Source organism: Callithrix jacchus, chromosome 7, assembly GCF_049354715.1.
Source record: "Callithrix jacchus isolate 240 chromosome 7, calJac240_pri, whole genome shotgun sequence".
Classification (NCBI taxonomy): Eukaryota; Metazoa; Chordata; class Mammalia; order Primates; family Cebidae; genus Callithrix; species Callithrix jacchus.
This window is the reverse complement of record NC_133508.1, coordinates 8149154-8165264: the sequence shown is the minus strand read 5'-3', so window position 1 is coordinate 8165264 and position 16111 is coordinate 8149154. Positions and strand designations below refer to the sequence as shown.

At 52.7% G+C, this 16111-nt stretch overlaps 1 long non-coding RNA gene across 1 annotated transcript; it reads right to left on the bottom strand.

Moving 5' to 3' along the window:
• Positions 1 to 834: 834 nt before the first annotated feature.
• Positions 835 to 16111, bottom strand: LOC144576869 (uncharacterized). The gene is made up of 3 exons (XR_013519490.1): positions 15906 to 16111; positions 12139 to 15365; positions 835 to 11040 (listed from the first exon to the last, which is right to left on the bottom strand). It is a non-coding gene; the product is annotated as an uncharacterized LOC144576869 (long non-coding RNA).

Below are 16111 nucleotides of genomic sequence, written 5' to 3'. Positions count from 1 at the left end.
GACGTGAGTGAGGAAGCCCTGTGGCCCCTAAACAACTTGGCTCCGGATACTGTGGGACGGGGTTCCAATCCCGCCTCTCGTGCTGATTTTCTTGGTGATGGTTGACAAATCCCTTCTCATCTCTAGTTCTGATTCCCTCATCTTGGAAGTGCTCGTCCCTGCCTGGGAATGCGAAGATGCTTCAGTGGGGCCGCTGCCCTAAGGAGCGTCTGGAGCAGGTGGACCAGAGTGGACATGTCAGTCACGAGGGCAGTGAAGGACCGAGGGTATGGCTGTGGAGAGGAGGGCTAGCTGGGGAAGACAGGAGAGTGGCAGTTCCCAGGCAGAACGGCAGCAGGAGGGCCAGGGAAGACGAGCTGGACAGGTAAGTATAGCAGGCAAGCAGGTGAGCAAGTAAGCAGGTGGGCAGGTGGGCAGGGAGGTGGGTGAGCAGGGATGCAGGTGGGCAGGAATGTGTGTGGGCAGGTGGGCAGGGATGTGGGTGGGCAGGGATGTCAGTGGGCAGGGATGCAGGTGGGCAGGTGGGCAGGGATGCATGTGGGCAAGTGGGCAGGGATGCAGGTGGGCAGGGATATGTGTGGGCAGGTGGGCAGGGATGCAGGTGGGCAGGGATGCGGGTGGGCAGGGATGCAGGTGGGCAGGGATGCAGGTGGGCAGGGATGCATGTGGGCAAGTGGGCAGGGATGCAGGTAGGCAGGGATGCAGGTGGGCAGGGACGCATGTGGGCAGGGATGCAGGTGGGCAGGGATGTGGGTGGGCAGGGATGCGGGTGGGCAGGTGGGCAGGGATGCATGTGGGCAGATGGGCAGGGATGCGTGTGGGCAGGTGGGCAGGGATGCAGGTGGGCAGGTGGGCAGGTGGGCAGGGAAGCAGGCCCTTGCATACCATGCTAAGGAGTTTGGGTTTTACCTTGGGGACCAAGAGTTCTTAGCAGGTTAATGGTGGAGCCTGGCATAACCAGAGGCACAGATGCTGCCAACTCATCTTGCAGAGTGCATCTCAGAGATTCACAGCAAAGAGAAGACCCCGGGGAACCCAGTGATTCTGAAATCTTCATACAGGGATATGCCTGGAGATCTCTAGAATGGGCTGGAGCCAAAGGGATAATTTCCAAAAGCTTCGCAGGGATAATTTCCAGATGCTGTGCTTCTGAGCAAAGTCCACACCCTGCATCTGGGCAGCGCACATGCATCCATGCACCAACCACACCCCTCTGCGCAAGGACCTCAGCTCCTGGCCCAAACGCCACAGGTTAAGGCCAGGCAGGGCTCCGCATTCCACTCTGAAGGTGAAGCCAATGTGCTTTAAAAGAGGGCAGAGGCTCTGGAGCCGCTCCTCTTTCCCTCGCTGAGAGATGGGGCAGAGGCTCTGCAGCCGCTCCTCTTTCCCTCGCTGAGAGATGGGACAGGGTAGTGGTTAAAAGCACGGGTTCCATCATCCAACATCTAGGTGGCAATCCCAGCTCTACCATTTAGCCATGTGTGCCCTTATGTGCATGTCTCAATTTCTCCAGGTCTCTGTTTCCTCATTAGCAAACTCAGAATCAGTCATATCCATCCCACAGAGTGATTTCACAGAATACACTTACTTGCTACACCTGGGGAGAGAGTGGTAGGTGTACTTCACTACACCTGGCTCGTTAGAAGACTACAGTAAAATGTGCTGTTATGATGATCTGTTTCTCCAGTGCTTTTCTTTTAAATAGTCTGAAAAACTGAATAATAACAACAAGGCTTTTAAGAATTTTGGAGGCAGTGGCTACAATGACCCTCAGGCTCCTGACGAGGAACCAAGCTTCAGTGGGTTGATAACATCCCAGGATCTCACGCCCCCAAAAAGGGCAAGGCTCAGGGGTGGAAAGACTTCTCATCACCAAGTACTGCAACGAGAAGGTCAGCTCTGGACTGAGCCTTAAAAAGTGTGTCTTGGGCCGGACACAGTGTAATCCCAGCACTTTGGGAGGCCAAGGTGGGCGGATCATGAGGTCAAGAGATCGAGGCCATCTGGTCAACATGGTGAAACCCCGTCTCCACTAAAACTATAAAAATTAGATGGGTGTGGTGGCACACACCTGTAGTCCCAGCTACTTGGGAGGCTGAGACAGGAGAATCGCTAAAACCTGGTAGTAGGTGGAGGTTGCAGTGAGCCGAGATCGTGCCACTGCACTCCAGCCTGATGACAGAGTGGGACTTCATCTCAAAAAAAAAAAAAAAGTGTGTCTTGTTCAGGAAGGAGGTTGAGAAAGTGGGTGGCCATGTGCCTGGGCCCCAGAAGGCTCCCTGGACCAGGTCCTCATGGGCAACTAAGGAAGTGGCTCCTGGCTGGGGTCGTGCCCTCAGGGCCCTTGCTAGCCTGTGAAACCCCACGGCCCTGCGTGTTTCCTCCACAAGCTGTGAGAGGCATCAGGATGTCCTCCTCAGAGTGACAAATGACCCTCGACCCCGAGGCCCACCCAGGCACAGTCGTTAGTGACAGCTGCAGCAGCTGTCCTGCTGGCTAGGGGTTAGGGCCCCAGGCAGCTTCTCCTTGTGGGGTGCAGCCTGATTGCACTGCAGCTCTGAGCTGCCCCAGGAGCCCGTGTGCAGAGCCCGAGTCTATGTCAAGCCCATCTGTCAATCAGGAACAGCCCACCTCTCAATCTACAGAAAGAGACCAGAACAGCACAGGTGCCCACTCAGTGCTGAAGTGATTGATGAGTGAATGAATGAGTGAGTGGAGGAATGCATTAATCCTCCCACCTCTTCCCTCATAAGAGACACTCTCCAGGCAGCAACTGCCCTGGCCTCATGGGCTTTTCCAGAACTGACTGAGAAGAAAGGAGCTGCTCCGTGTCAATGACACACCTTCAAGTCCCACAGATCACAATAGCAGGCATCTGACCCACGCCAGACCCATCCTCCTGCAGGGAACACACACCCCACCTGGCCCCTGTGTGGTCAGCAGCCGTGCCCCTGAGCCCTGGATTCAGCAGGGAGCAAGGTTTCCAAGCCCCAGCTCCGCCCTGATGGCTGGTCCTGGACGAGGATTCGAGAACCTGGAGAGAAAGGACAATCCCCGCCGAAGGAAGCCGAGGGGCCGGGATTTGAGGTCACAGCCTGGAAGGAAAGAGCTGAGCTGCAGAGGCCCCAACAGTAGAACAGGCGGAGTTAACAGGAAAAACCAGTCAGACCTTCTGGAAGAGGCCAGAGTTGCCTGGAAGGCTGAGGACGGGAGGTGGGGCCCCAACGGCTGGAATGGCTGCCTGACACTCTCCCTCCAGACACCCACTTCCTCCCCGTGCCCACTCCACGTGGGAAGACCTACTGCGGGCTCAACCTTCAGCCCTGCTTCAGAAATGGGGGGACTGTCCCCTCCCTCGTTGCCCCTGTTCTCACCCACACCCTCCAACAGACACCCCTTTCTGCAAGACCAGGGGTGACCGCACCACACTGGACCCTTGCCTCAGAGCCATGGCACGGCCTTGTTTTCAGTGGTTTGGAAGTGAATCGTCTCCGGGTTTGTGCTGAGGCCAAGATACATGTTTTTCCTTTTCTCCCCTTGCCTTTTTAGTGCCTTGTTATGACTGGCTTTGGAGCCTGGCTCACGGGGGTGGGGGTGTATGGAAAATGGGCAGGCTGTAGGGGAGGTGGCCAGGGTCCCAGGAGGGAGGTCTCAGGACACCTGCCTTGCCAAGATCAAGGCTGTCGGGCAGGTGCCCTTGGCCTCCAGATCAGGGAAGCTGAGGGTACCTCACAGGCCACAGAGCCCCAGGATCCACAGGAGGAAGGCGGAGGAAGCCACCTGGAGAGGGCTTTGGGCTTAGGTGGTTGACGAGTGCATGGGACAGGGAAGGAGGCTGCCAGATGGCGGAGGAGGAACCCGGTCTCGGGAGAAATCGCTTTGGGTTCCAGCCTCACTCTGAGCACAGCATCACCCTGTCTACCCCAGGCTGGCCGTTTCTCCTTTGCTTGGGAAAACCAAAAGGCAGAATTTAGGCCCCAGCCTCCAGAGCCAATGAGGACAGAAGACATGCCCCAAGCACCCCACGCCAGCCAGAGCTGAGAGGCCCCACCAGCCAGCCCTTAGGGCCAGAAGCAAGAGCAGGCAGGTGGGAGCTGCCAGGGTCTCAGGGCGCTGCAGAGCACGCACCCCACCAGCCTTCCACAGCAACCACGACCCGGGGGAGGCCGGGACACCAACCCAGACCACGCAGAAGACGGGAAAGTGCTGGCTCTGAAGAATGATTACATCTCCTCCCCAGATCCAAGATACTAAGACGACCGAAAACAAAATCACAGGAGGGCAAACACCATGGATGAAAGCGACTCGTTCCCTCAGTACAGTTCCACCAACCAGAGCAGGACCCGGACCTCTGCGTCCCCCATCAGCACCCAGCCACTCCTCCGCACCCTCAGTAATTTCCACCAACCGGAGCAGGACCCGGACCTCTGCATCCCCAGTCAGCACCCAGCCACTCCTCCGCACCCTCAGTAATTTCCACCAACCAGAGCAGGACCCAGACCTCTGCGTACCCCATCAGCACCCAGCCACTCCTCCGCACCCTCAGTAATTTCCACCAACCAGAGCAGGACCCAGACCTCTGCGTCCCCCATCAGCACCCAGCCACTCCTCCGCACCCTCAGTAATTTCCACCAACCGGAGCAGGACCCGGACCTCTGCGTCCCCAGTCAGCACCCAGCCACTCCTCCGCACCCCTGTTTGGGGCCAGGTGCCAACACACTAAGACGGTTACTGTAAGAGAAGTCGCAACAGGTGGAGACACTTTACACAACAGGCGCCTGGTGAGGTGGTCCCTTGCTGGGGTCTGCACAAAGCCTCGTGGGAGCTGCGGTTCCAGGCTATGCTTGCCGGACAGCTGGGTGGAATTCAGACTTCAGGCTCAGTTCTGCTGGCTTTTTTTCTACCCACACTCAGCTGTCACTCCAGGCCTCAGCAACAGGATAGTGGAAGGAAGGTTCTAGTCTCCAGGTGCTGGAATCACCTGGCCCCCTGTAACCAGCCCCCTTCCTCTGAGAGTCAGACCTTCCTCAGCCAGCGTCAGGGATGGAGGTAGAAAGTGAAGTCTCCATGGACCCCCCTCTCACCCCCAAATAATGCTCCCAGACAGCCTGGGGCCCACTGAAAGGACAGGGCTGGCCCAGTGCCTGTAATCTCAGCACTTTGGGAGCCTGAGGCAGGAGGATTACTTGAGTTCAGGAGTTCAAGAGCAGCCTGGACAACATGGCACAACCCCATCTCTACAAAAGATAAAAAATTAACCAGGCGTGGTGATGTGTGCCTGTAGCCCCAGCTACTCAGGAGCCTGCATGAGAATCGCTTGAACCCAGGAGGCAAAGGTTGCGGTGAGCCAAGATCACGACACTGCACTCCAGCTGGGTGACAAAGCAAGGCTATGTCTCAAAAATAAAAAAAATGAAAAGACACAACATGCAAAGAGAGAATCAGAGAGGAAAAGCGACTTGCCTCAGGTCACCCAGCCAAGGTAATGGCAGACCAGGAATCAGAAACTGGCCGCGATGTGAAACATGAGCTTCTGCTACCCAAAAAATATCAGGATTCACGCCCCTGTCCAGCAACAACGACTCTCCACGAGAATGCAAGTTTTAATCAATAGAGTGGATTACTTGGCTCAGTATGGAGGGCACTGGGCATATTCTCAAAGCAGTGTCTCTCCAAGGGAAAGTGACAGGAGGGTATTCTGGGGCAATGGAGAGGGCAGAGGACACATCGTCCAGGTAGAGCAGGGCTCCCCGTGGCACAGGCATGGTGTCACCATGCCAGCACATGGGTTGCACGCTATGGTCCTGAAGCTACAGCTCTTCCAGGGTGGAGACTTCAGCGCTGTTATGGGGAAACTTCCCTGGGATTCATGTCTAACTCGCCGGGGTCTGTGAGAAGCCAGTTCCCACCCACAAGGAGGCCTCTTTCCACCCGGGGTTTAGGGAAAGAGCAGGCTGCAGGGCAGGAGGCTGTCGCCCAGGCTGAAGGCTCCAGTGGAGTAAATTCCTGTGGTCCCCGGATGTGGTGGCGCACACCTGCGGCCCCCGGATGTGGTGGCGCACACCTGTGGTCCCCGCTGCTTAGGAGGCTGAGAGGGGAGGATCCCTTGAACCTGGGAGGTTGATCATAGCAGTGAGCTATGATGACGCTGCTGCACTGCAGCCTGGGCAACAGAGCGAGACCCTGTCTCAGTCATCCATCCATCCATCCATCCATCCATCCATCCATCCATCCTATGGGCCCTGGAGACCCTCCCTGCCTGCTGACTCTTGGGCTCTGGTGCATTTTCTGCAGAATTAAACTTTGAATCTGTCGAAGGGTACAACATTTTAGCTATGCAGGATGAGTCCGTTCTTCAAGATCTAATGCTCAGTGTGGTGAGTAGCTAATAATACTATATCCCAGGAATTTGCTAAAAGATTTTATCTTAAGTGTCCTCACCTCACACACGGAAATACTGTCACGACGTGAGCTGACGAATGTGAGTTAGCTTGACTGTGGTAACCATTCGGTCTATACACACATCAGAGCAGCATGTACACCTTAAACATACACCATTTTCATTTGTCCACTATGCCTCAATAAAGCTGAAAAGTCTTTTCAGTTAATTTTAATTTTAGAAGAATTGAGAGCACAAAGTGACCTTCGAGACCTTTTGCCTGCAGCCCTGTGTGTTTCAAGTAAGAAGTTCAACACCCCCAGGGTGTGACAGCCTCAGGCCACCAGCTCAGAACGACCTCCTGTGGCTCCCTGGGGCCAGAGTGTTACTGACGGTGGCAGGGAGAAGGGACCTTCTCCTGGGCCCAAGTCACAGCCAGCTTGGGGAGGCCCAGATTGGGGACGCAGGTCGATCTAGGCTGGCGCGCTGGTGCCCCCATGTGGCCACACGCTAAACACCAGGTGAGTGCAAATGGACCAGGGCAGCTTTTGAGCCTGGTCCCACCTGCACCTGCCACCCCCAGGTCAGGGTCACTGGGGCTCAGGATGTCTGTGCACCGACGACTCAGACCAGAAACCTGGGCACGAGCAGTGGCTGGTGAATATTTAGGGGTGAACCTGCGGCTCATTCATGAAAACTAAGAACATGCAGGGGACCCAGAGCTTCAAGCAGCTTAACAGTGACCCTAAAAAGCTCACCTCAGCCTAAGCAGCATAGGGAGGCCCCAGTCTGGGCGGCTTAAACAGCAGACATTTATTTCCTCATGGTGCTGCAGCCTGACATCCAAGGTCAAGGTGCTGGCGTGGTCAGGTTCTGGGGTGGGCTGTCATCCTGGCATGCAGACAGCCACCTTCTCACTGTGCCCTCCCATAGCTGCTTCTGTCTGAGACACAGAGAGATCGCTGGTGTCCATATATATATGAACATAGGTTTGTTTGAAGAGGACAGTCCCACCTTTATGATGCATTTCTCAGAATGCCTGCTACAGACTGAAGAGAAGGCAATGAGGAAAGGATCAGAAAGGGAGGGGCTGTGGCCAGGATGGGTGTCAGAGGGAACTGCCAAGGAGATCCAAAACCAGGGACCCAGGTCATCCTCCGGGGCCACTCCCCAATCAAGGGAAGAGGCTGACGGGTCCATGCTCATCTCCTTCTTTTCTGTGTCAGATCTCCTTGATTCTACGCTAACTCTGGGCCTCTTTCTGCCTGTCCTTTCCAGCCCTCACCACAGACTCGTTCTGAAGAGCAGAGAGGGATGGCAGGGGAGGGATCAGAAAGAGAAGCTACTGCGGCGTAGGTCCCGGGGAACACGCCTCACCCCGGGTCTGGGAACTTAGGGACTTTCTGCCACACCCCGTGCCTCCCAGGGCTGAAAGAGTCTCAGCAGGGTCTCAGCTCTGGGGTGTGGAAAGACGAATGGAAAACAAAGCAGAGATGGGCTTTGCGGAGAACCCTGCCTTCTCACCAAATACTCCTGGAGAAGGCAGCATCAGAATGGACGCTCGAGATGCACCGCAGAATTTGCTTCCCCAAATCCTCGAACACACAGGCCAGGTGCCTCCTGGTCCCCATCATACCTCATCAATCATGCCCCAAAGCCACCTGTCACTCCTGACTCTCCTAAAGCTGCCAACAGTTACTGCTGAGCCAGCGACGCATCCGTCATATTCTCCTTCCTGCCTTCCCGTCCCTTTCTGGCTTTTGTTCCCTGCCTGAAAATCTGTATAATATGAAAGGAGTTATTGAGGTGTGTGTGGTTTCTTTTAACAAGAATCGGAAAATTTCTGTCATCTTTTTACAAAGTTAGACTGTAAAGGCTGTAGTCCCCTCTAAGGATTTAAGGATGGAGTGAAGAGACCAGAGGTGACCAGACACAAGTATGAGAGCAAACAAGAAGCATTATTCACGGATTTCCTACACTGTGCTCAGCACCGCCCCACTCCAGGAGTCGGAGGATATTTTTTAAAAGCAGTAATGCTGGGAGCTGAGTGGTGTAACTTACTCTCTATTATCCTATTCTTCCTCAACAAGAGAAACCTTGTATTGTTTGGAATGGCACAGTGCTCTAAGTAAAACAAATAAATCTTTTTTTAAAATGCACGAGGTTAGTTTGGCTAGCAGACACTCCTTTTGTCAAGCTTTTTCCATCTTCTTCCTGCTTGGAAAGTTGACTTGATGACCAGCGCTGCAGCAGCCATCTTGGGACCGTGAGGGAAAGGTCAAGAAAAACCGCCAAAGCTTTGGCTGTGGTATACATGAGCACTGGCAAACTGCAGCCCAAGAGGCAAATCTGGCCCATTACTTGTTTTGGAAATAAAGTTTTACTGGGATAGAGTCATGTTCATGTATTTGTCTGGAGCTGATTTTGCCCTCTGATGACAGAGGGGAGTGGCTGCAACAGAGACCACTTGGCCCACAGTGCTAAAAATACTGACGATCAGAAAAAAATTGTCAACCTCTGCTCTAAACCACAGACAGCAACTGCCTAGCTCCAGGCTTACCATGAAAAAAAAAAATCCTCTTGTGTTAGACATGAGGTTTCTTATGCTTAACATGAGGTCTCTGTCCCTCACAGTCTAATTATTAACACTACTTACACTCAAGGCACTCGGAGTTTACACAGCTGTGGAAGCAGAACATGGCAACTTTTAGAAAATGCAGAAAAAGACACATCCCAAATTCCCTCTGCAAGGATCTGAATCACCGCCATAGGACAGAGCCCTACATAACCCCAAGCAGCAATATCCACGGCGTCCTCTAGGTGGAGCTCTGCAGTGCGCTGGAGGCAGCAGCCCCGTAGCTTGGCTTCATCCTGCAGCCCATTCATTCAGCCAGTCTGTGGGGGCTCCCCTGTGCCAGACACTGTGGACGGTGAATCAAACATGGCCCCTGGTCTTTAGAAGCTGATACTATAGAAGAAATATACGAAGTAGCCATACGGTATGGACTAAATAGTGTCCCTCACCCAAACTCACATGTTGAAGCCCTACCCCTCAAGGTGACTGTACTTGAAGACAGGGCCTTTGAGGATGTAATTAAGATTCCATGAGGTCATAAGACTGAGGCCCTACACCAAATAGGTCTGGTCCCTTATAAAAAGAGGAAGAGACCACAAGGGTGTACACACACAGAGGAGAGACCACGTGAGGACACATAAGAAGGACGGCGGTTTGCATATTAAGGAGAGAGGCCTCAGGGGAAACCGAACCTGCTGACAGCTTCAGCTGGGATTTCCAGCCTCCAGGACTTGAAGAAAATTCATTTCTATTGTTGAAGCCCCCGAGCTGTGGTCTCTCGTTATGGCAGCTGTTGCCGAGTAACACACAATTTAAATAGACCACAAGATGGCTCGATGTCAGTGTTCCAGAGACACAAATGTCACATAGTGAATGGCATCACTCCGAGGCCTGGAGGATAAGGACATGACAGCCCCTGTGTCGGCTGAGACAACCAACCATTGCTGCTTTTTCCATTTTCTTCCTGCCTGGAAAATTGGCATGATGGCTGGAGCTGTAGCAGCCATCTTGGGACCAAGAGGGAAAGGTCAAGAAACACTGCAAAAGTTTTAGCTGTGGTATACATGAGGCCTGGCAAACTACGGCCCATGAGTCAAATCTGGCCCTCAACTTGTTTTTGTAAATAAAGTTTTACTGGAACACAGTCATGCTCATGTGTTTGTCTGGAGCTGATTTTGCCCTGTGATGACAGAGGGGAGTGGTTGCAACAGAGACCGCATGCCCTCGGTGCCACTCAGGCTGGGGCACCTGATGCTGAGATCTCCCTCGATAGGTGTTCTGTTTGAACAGCAAAGATGGTGCCCCAGCTATCAAATGCACATCCAGACTTCATCCACCTGGACACCTGATCCAGTCCAATCTATCTCTACGCCGGCAGGAACGGCATTGCCTTCATCCCTCTCTCACCGCCTCCCCCAATTCCAGATCTGGCCTCCAGCTCTGCCAGCTGCCTGTCTATACCACACGCCACAACCTGACCAATTTTCCAGAACATGCATGTCTGGTGTCATTCCTTGACTGGAGGCACAGAGTTCAAATTCTCTTTCTCCATGATACTTGTCCAGACACACACATTTTTTAAAAAACAACAAATTCTCAAGCACCGTTCTCCTCTTGTGTGGCATTCACTCCATTCTGGCTTCTGTTGAGACTGATATTGATAAATATCACGCATCTTTTATCCTCTCTTAGATGGGAAGTTCTTAAAGGGAAGCCAAGACCTTCGCACTTCCCTCCCGGAGACTCAGTTCAGAGCCATGTATTAGACATTCAATACATGTCCGTTAAATAATAGATCAGTGATAGATCAATAGATGGATGATAGCTCTAGAGACAGACATATTGATTGATTGATTGATGATATATAAACAGATGCTAGATCAACAGATAGATGATAAGTAGATAAATAGATGATTGGCAGACAGATAGCCAGTGGCACACACCTGTAATACCAGCTACTCAGGAGAGGCAGGAGGATGGCTTGAGTCCTGGAGTTCCAGGCAGTGGTACACTGTGCAGATCATGGGCCACACTAAGTTCGGCATCCACATAGTGACCTCCCAGGAGCAAGGGACCACCAGGTTGCCTAGGGAGGGGTGAAGCAGCCCAGATTGGAAACGGGAGCAGGTCAAAACACCCATGATGATCAGTAGTGGGATCACGCCTGTGAATAGCCCTGCACTCCAGCCTGGACAAGATAGTGAGGCCCTGTCTCTAAAAAAAAAAAAAAAAATAGACAGATGATAGATAATAATCAATGAGTGGATAGATAAATGGATAGATGAGTGACAGGTGGATAGAAGGATAGAGGATGATAGATAATAGAGAAGGAATAGATGGTGATAGAGGAGAGAGAAAGAGAGAGGTAATACTGAAGTCATCATCTCTGGCCTTGCAGGGGACACTCCTGCAGCTGCATCTCCTGGTGGCACTGAGCAGGATGCGTGTCCAAGCTCTACCTGTAGCTTCCTGAGGTCCTGTGAAGTGACTCTGCCCTGGCAGCAGCCCTCCTAGAGGAGTGTCCACTTGGGGACATGCCATAAGCCCAGGCGAACATTCTGATTTCCTAAGGGAACCAGGTGTCCCAGTTTGGGCAAAAGGGCCTCCTGGGGAAACAGTGTGCTGCTGAGGACTCAGTCTGGCATGTCACCACAGGGAGAGATACTGTCCCACTGTGAGGGTCAGAGCTGTGCTGCCTCAGAAACCCCCTCCTCGAAGGCTGGCCCCACCCCACTCTGCTTGCTCTGCAGCTGCATTTCTGAACCCTACCTAGGCGCCACAGCAAGGCTGCCAGACGCTGCATTAACCAAAGCCTCATTACAGCTATGGGGCAGCCCAGGCAGCTGGAGGAAGGATAGCGAAAACATATGTTGGTTATCCATAATTGTGAATTCCTGTTGGACATACATCTGTAAACAATCCTGATTTCTGTCTTTTTTAAAAAACTGCCACCACAAAAGTCGCAGGACGATGTATGGTAGGTCTGTGTTGCAGGTTAACGACCTCTCTCTGTGCCTGCTACCTGAAACCCTCTTATACCCCTCACCCCATGTAAACTGCGGGTTTTTGTAAGCTCAGAGCTGCTGCCGCCTCTGAGCAGCCTGGCAGGTTAATACACTTTCTTGCCTGACTTTGGGCCTTTTCTCCTTTCTCTCAGCTACCTTTACACCCACCCTCCACTTACCGGGATGGAATTGCTTCCTGGCACGTGCAGGAGTCACGGATGAGGTCAGCATGGATGGTGGAGACCTGTCTCCAGGCGACCTTCCAGTGGCGAGGTCATTCTCTCCGGTTGTATTTCCATTCCACTCTCAGTGTTTATGCGCAGAGTGGAGTGAGTGCCCCTCCTTGACCTCATGACGCTGCTCAAGAGCAAAACTCTACCGAGTCTCAATTTGCTGAGAAGCAAAATATGCAAACGGAACACCAATTCAAGGTGGCTTGTCCCTAATCACGGCTGAAAGAGAGATAGATTCCACTGAGGCTCCGATCTCTCCCATCCCTCGTTCACTTCAGCCCTTGGAACGTCAGGAGGAAAATAATCAGTCACACCTGGTCTGAGGCAACCAGGTCACCTGCCAGCACAGAATGCCTGCAGTCACAGCGCTCAGAGACCAAGGCCAGACGCCTGGCTGCAGCTGGAGGCACAAAAGGGGTGCCAGCGAGAAAGACCAATGAGATACTTTACAGTCAAGACCTGCAAAGCTCACTTCCAGGGACTGCAGCTTAGGAAGCCTGGCTGTGAATGGCTGTTGAATGCAAAGGAACAGATTGTTGTAGACTGGTCTGCGAGCCCAACAGAGAATAAGAACCAGCGCCCAACCGGGCTCTCAGTTTACTTACTATTAGAAGTATTGTTGGGCTTTATCAAGTCTCGGCAATTCTGTTGCCCCGTTTGAAAGTGACACAGGATTAATCCATGGCTGTCAGATCGCCTGAGGAAGGGCCTCACAGAGCAGGCCAGTTTTAGGCACAGCCTGCTGGGTGTGGGAGCCACTGGCTGCTGGGGCAAGCACAGGCCGGAGGCCGGATGTGGGAACTCAGTAGCGCTCAGCTTCTTGAGTCATACCACGCTCATCTGTGCCGTATTTAACCGAAACTGCGCCTAAACCGTATTTTACCTGTATTTGTTGAATACAAGTTTACACTCTGCGCTATTTTAGAAGAAGCAACGGATCCCTATGACCCCAAAGAAGAAGGAAAACATCCTAACGATTAAACTCTTTGAAGTTAGCTTGTGAGGGATTTTTTCCTATGGCTCAGTGAAGTTCAAGTTTTATAAATAATCTGTCTCTGTTCTGAAGCCCACAGATTCCGACAGGCTCGCAGGCAAAATCCCACACTCTCCCGACCGCCTAATCTTGCCTTTTATGATCAAAGTCTCTCCCGGGTCTTTGAAAATCATAAGCATAAGAAGGATTACAGTAAACCCGGTTATACATGTAAAATTCCATGGAACTGAGTCTCACGCTCGTTTCCGTATCTGGTGAAAAGAGAAGTCAAATCAACAAACCTTGTGCACCTTGATCCTCGCCCTGGAAGAGTGCTGCGGACAACGGAAGCCGTGACAAAGCTTTGTAAACCGCAGCGCACCATGAGTATAAAACTGAGGTGGTTCTAGTTTTGTTTCGTTTTGTTTTGAGATGGAGTTCCGCTCTTGTTACCCAGGCTGGAATGCAATGGCGCAATCTCAGCTCACCTCAACCTCCACCTCCTGGGTCCAAATGATTCTCCTGCCTCAGCCTCCTCCTGAGTAGGTGGAATTATAAGCATGTGCCCACCACGCCCGGATAATTTTGTGTTTTTAGTAGAGACAGGGTTTCACCATATTGGCCAGGATGGTCTCGATCTCCTGACCTCCTGATTTGTCCGCCTTGGCCTCCCAAAGTGCCAGGATTGCAGGCGTGAGCCGCCGCGCCAGGCCAGGGTGTTTCTTTCTGTTACATAATTAACTTCATTAATCCAAGAATGTAAAGGTCAGTGGTCATCTCCATTCTGCCTTCTCCAGTGTCCTTGGCAGAGTTAGAGTCAGTTGTTCCTTTCCCGTTTGCTCATGTCCCGGTCTGCTGGGGCTGCTAGAACAAATTCTACATGGCTGGGCACAGTGGCTCATGCCTGTAATCTCAACACTTTGGGAGGCTGAGGCCTTGAGCCTAAGACCTGTCTAGGCAACATTTCGAGACCCTGTCTCTACAAAAATTAAAATATTAGGTGTGGTGGCGCACGTCTGTAGTCCCAGCTACTCAGGAGGCTGATATGGGAGGATTGCTTCAACCTGGGAGACTGGGGAATGATCACACCACTGCACTCCAGCCTGTGCAACAGAGAAAGACCCTGGCTCAAATCAAAGAAAACACACCCTAAACACTGGTGGTTTCTGAACAACAGAAATCTAGTTCTCACAGTTCTGGAGGCTGGGAAGTCCCGGATTGCGGCTCTCGCAGATTCAGTGCCGGGAGGGCTGCTCCCTGCTTCACAGACAGCTCCTTCCTCCTGTGTCCTGTGTGCTTGTTGCCGAAGGAGCAAGGCAGCGCTCTGGCATCTCTTTCCTAAGGCACTGATCCCGTTCAAGAGAGCTCTGCCTTAGGCTGGGCACGGTGGCTCACGTCTATAATCCCAGCACTTTGGGAGGCCAAGGTGGGCCGATCGTGAGGTCCGGAGATTGAGACCATCCTGGCTAACATGGTGAAATCCCGTCTCTACTAAAAATACAAAAAATTAGCTGGGCGTGGTGGCGGGCGCTTATAATCCCAGCTACTCGGGAGGCTGCGGCAGGAGAATCGCTTCAACCTGGGAGGCGGAGGTTGCAGTGAGCTGAGATCGTGCCACAGCACTCCAGCCTGGGTGACAGAGTGAGACTCTGTCTCAAAAAAAAAAGAGAGCTCTCCCCTCATGAGCTAATCACCACCCAGAGGCTTCACATCCTAAAACCATCACAGTGGGGGTGGGGATTTGAACACACAGACATTAAGATCGCAGCCTCCTGCAGCCACCACAGGAGGAGGGGCAACGTCTGCTCCTGTTCCTGCTCCCTGAGAAACCGACTCAGATCCTCAGGGCCAAGATTTGCTTTTATGTTTTTCCATGTCCTTAGTGCCAAGTGGAGAACCTAAAACAGAACAACCAGTAAGAAAGGAGAGAACATGGGTGGGCTTGGGTGGACGGGGAGGCGACTAGGGAGCACGCGGACGCTCCTGCTTCTCCTCTGGTCTCAGCCCTCTGTCCCCAACACTGCCGAACGAGCTTCGGGGTTTGGATTCACACCAAGAACAGAGGGAGCTTCCTTCGTTGATCACTCCGTGTGCAGATGATGAAACATCCTGGCTCAGCGTTCAGTGGCAAACTCCCCGCCAGGAAGTCCGTGTGCAGGAGAACCGCACACCTGGAGGCCAGATGCTAGCGTGAAGTTTTCTGAACAAATAAATATGTACACACATGTGTGCGAGGAAGAGAGACAGAGACAGAGAGAGAGAGAGAGGCCCGTCATCAATCTTTTCTGCCTTTGTTCATGCTTTGGAGTCAGTAGGCTTTTAGGAGGCACTCTGTTTAGACGGGACCAATCTAAGACATCTTTTCATTCAACTTGGCAGAGATCACAGGCCTCGCTGTCTATGCCATGTGGTGCCAATGTGGAAAAAAGAAAAGGGAAAGACTCCAGAGTCTGGAAATCGTTTCTCAGCCATTACAGCAGCACAGCCTGCCAGAGCCCTGGGCCACTACCTTCATCTCTCCACAGCACAGCTGCTCGGAAGATGAGCGAGCCATTAGCTTTGTTCTCGGAGACAGTTTTACCCTCATTTTTCTGAATAAAGGAACTCAACTGCCTAGGAGAAACAGGTGTTGCCCACTGGAGAGAAAGCACGAGCAGTTCTAACAAAGCGGCCCAGGATGAAACGAACAGACAAAGGCATTCTTTTCATCCCAAATGACTTCAGAGCTCTCTGCACTCACCTACTAGCGCAGACAGGATACCACACGGGGCATTGCTCTGGCCCAGGAGTAGACAAGATTCCACTCCCTCCGAAGAAGACCACAGGGAACCCAGAGCTGATCTCTCTGATCAGTGGCCGCTGGAATCCCACTGGGGTCTCTTGCTGTCTCCCTCACCTCCTGACGCCTCCCACCTGCAGAGGGTGGCAGCACCCCTGCCAAGGGCT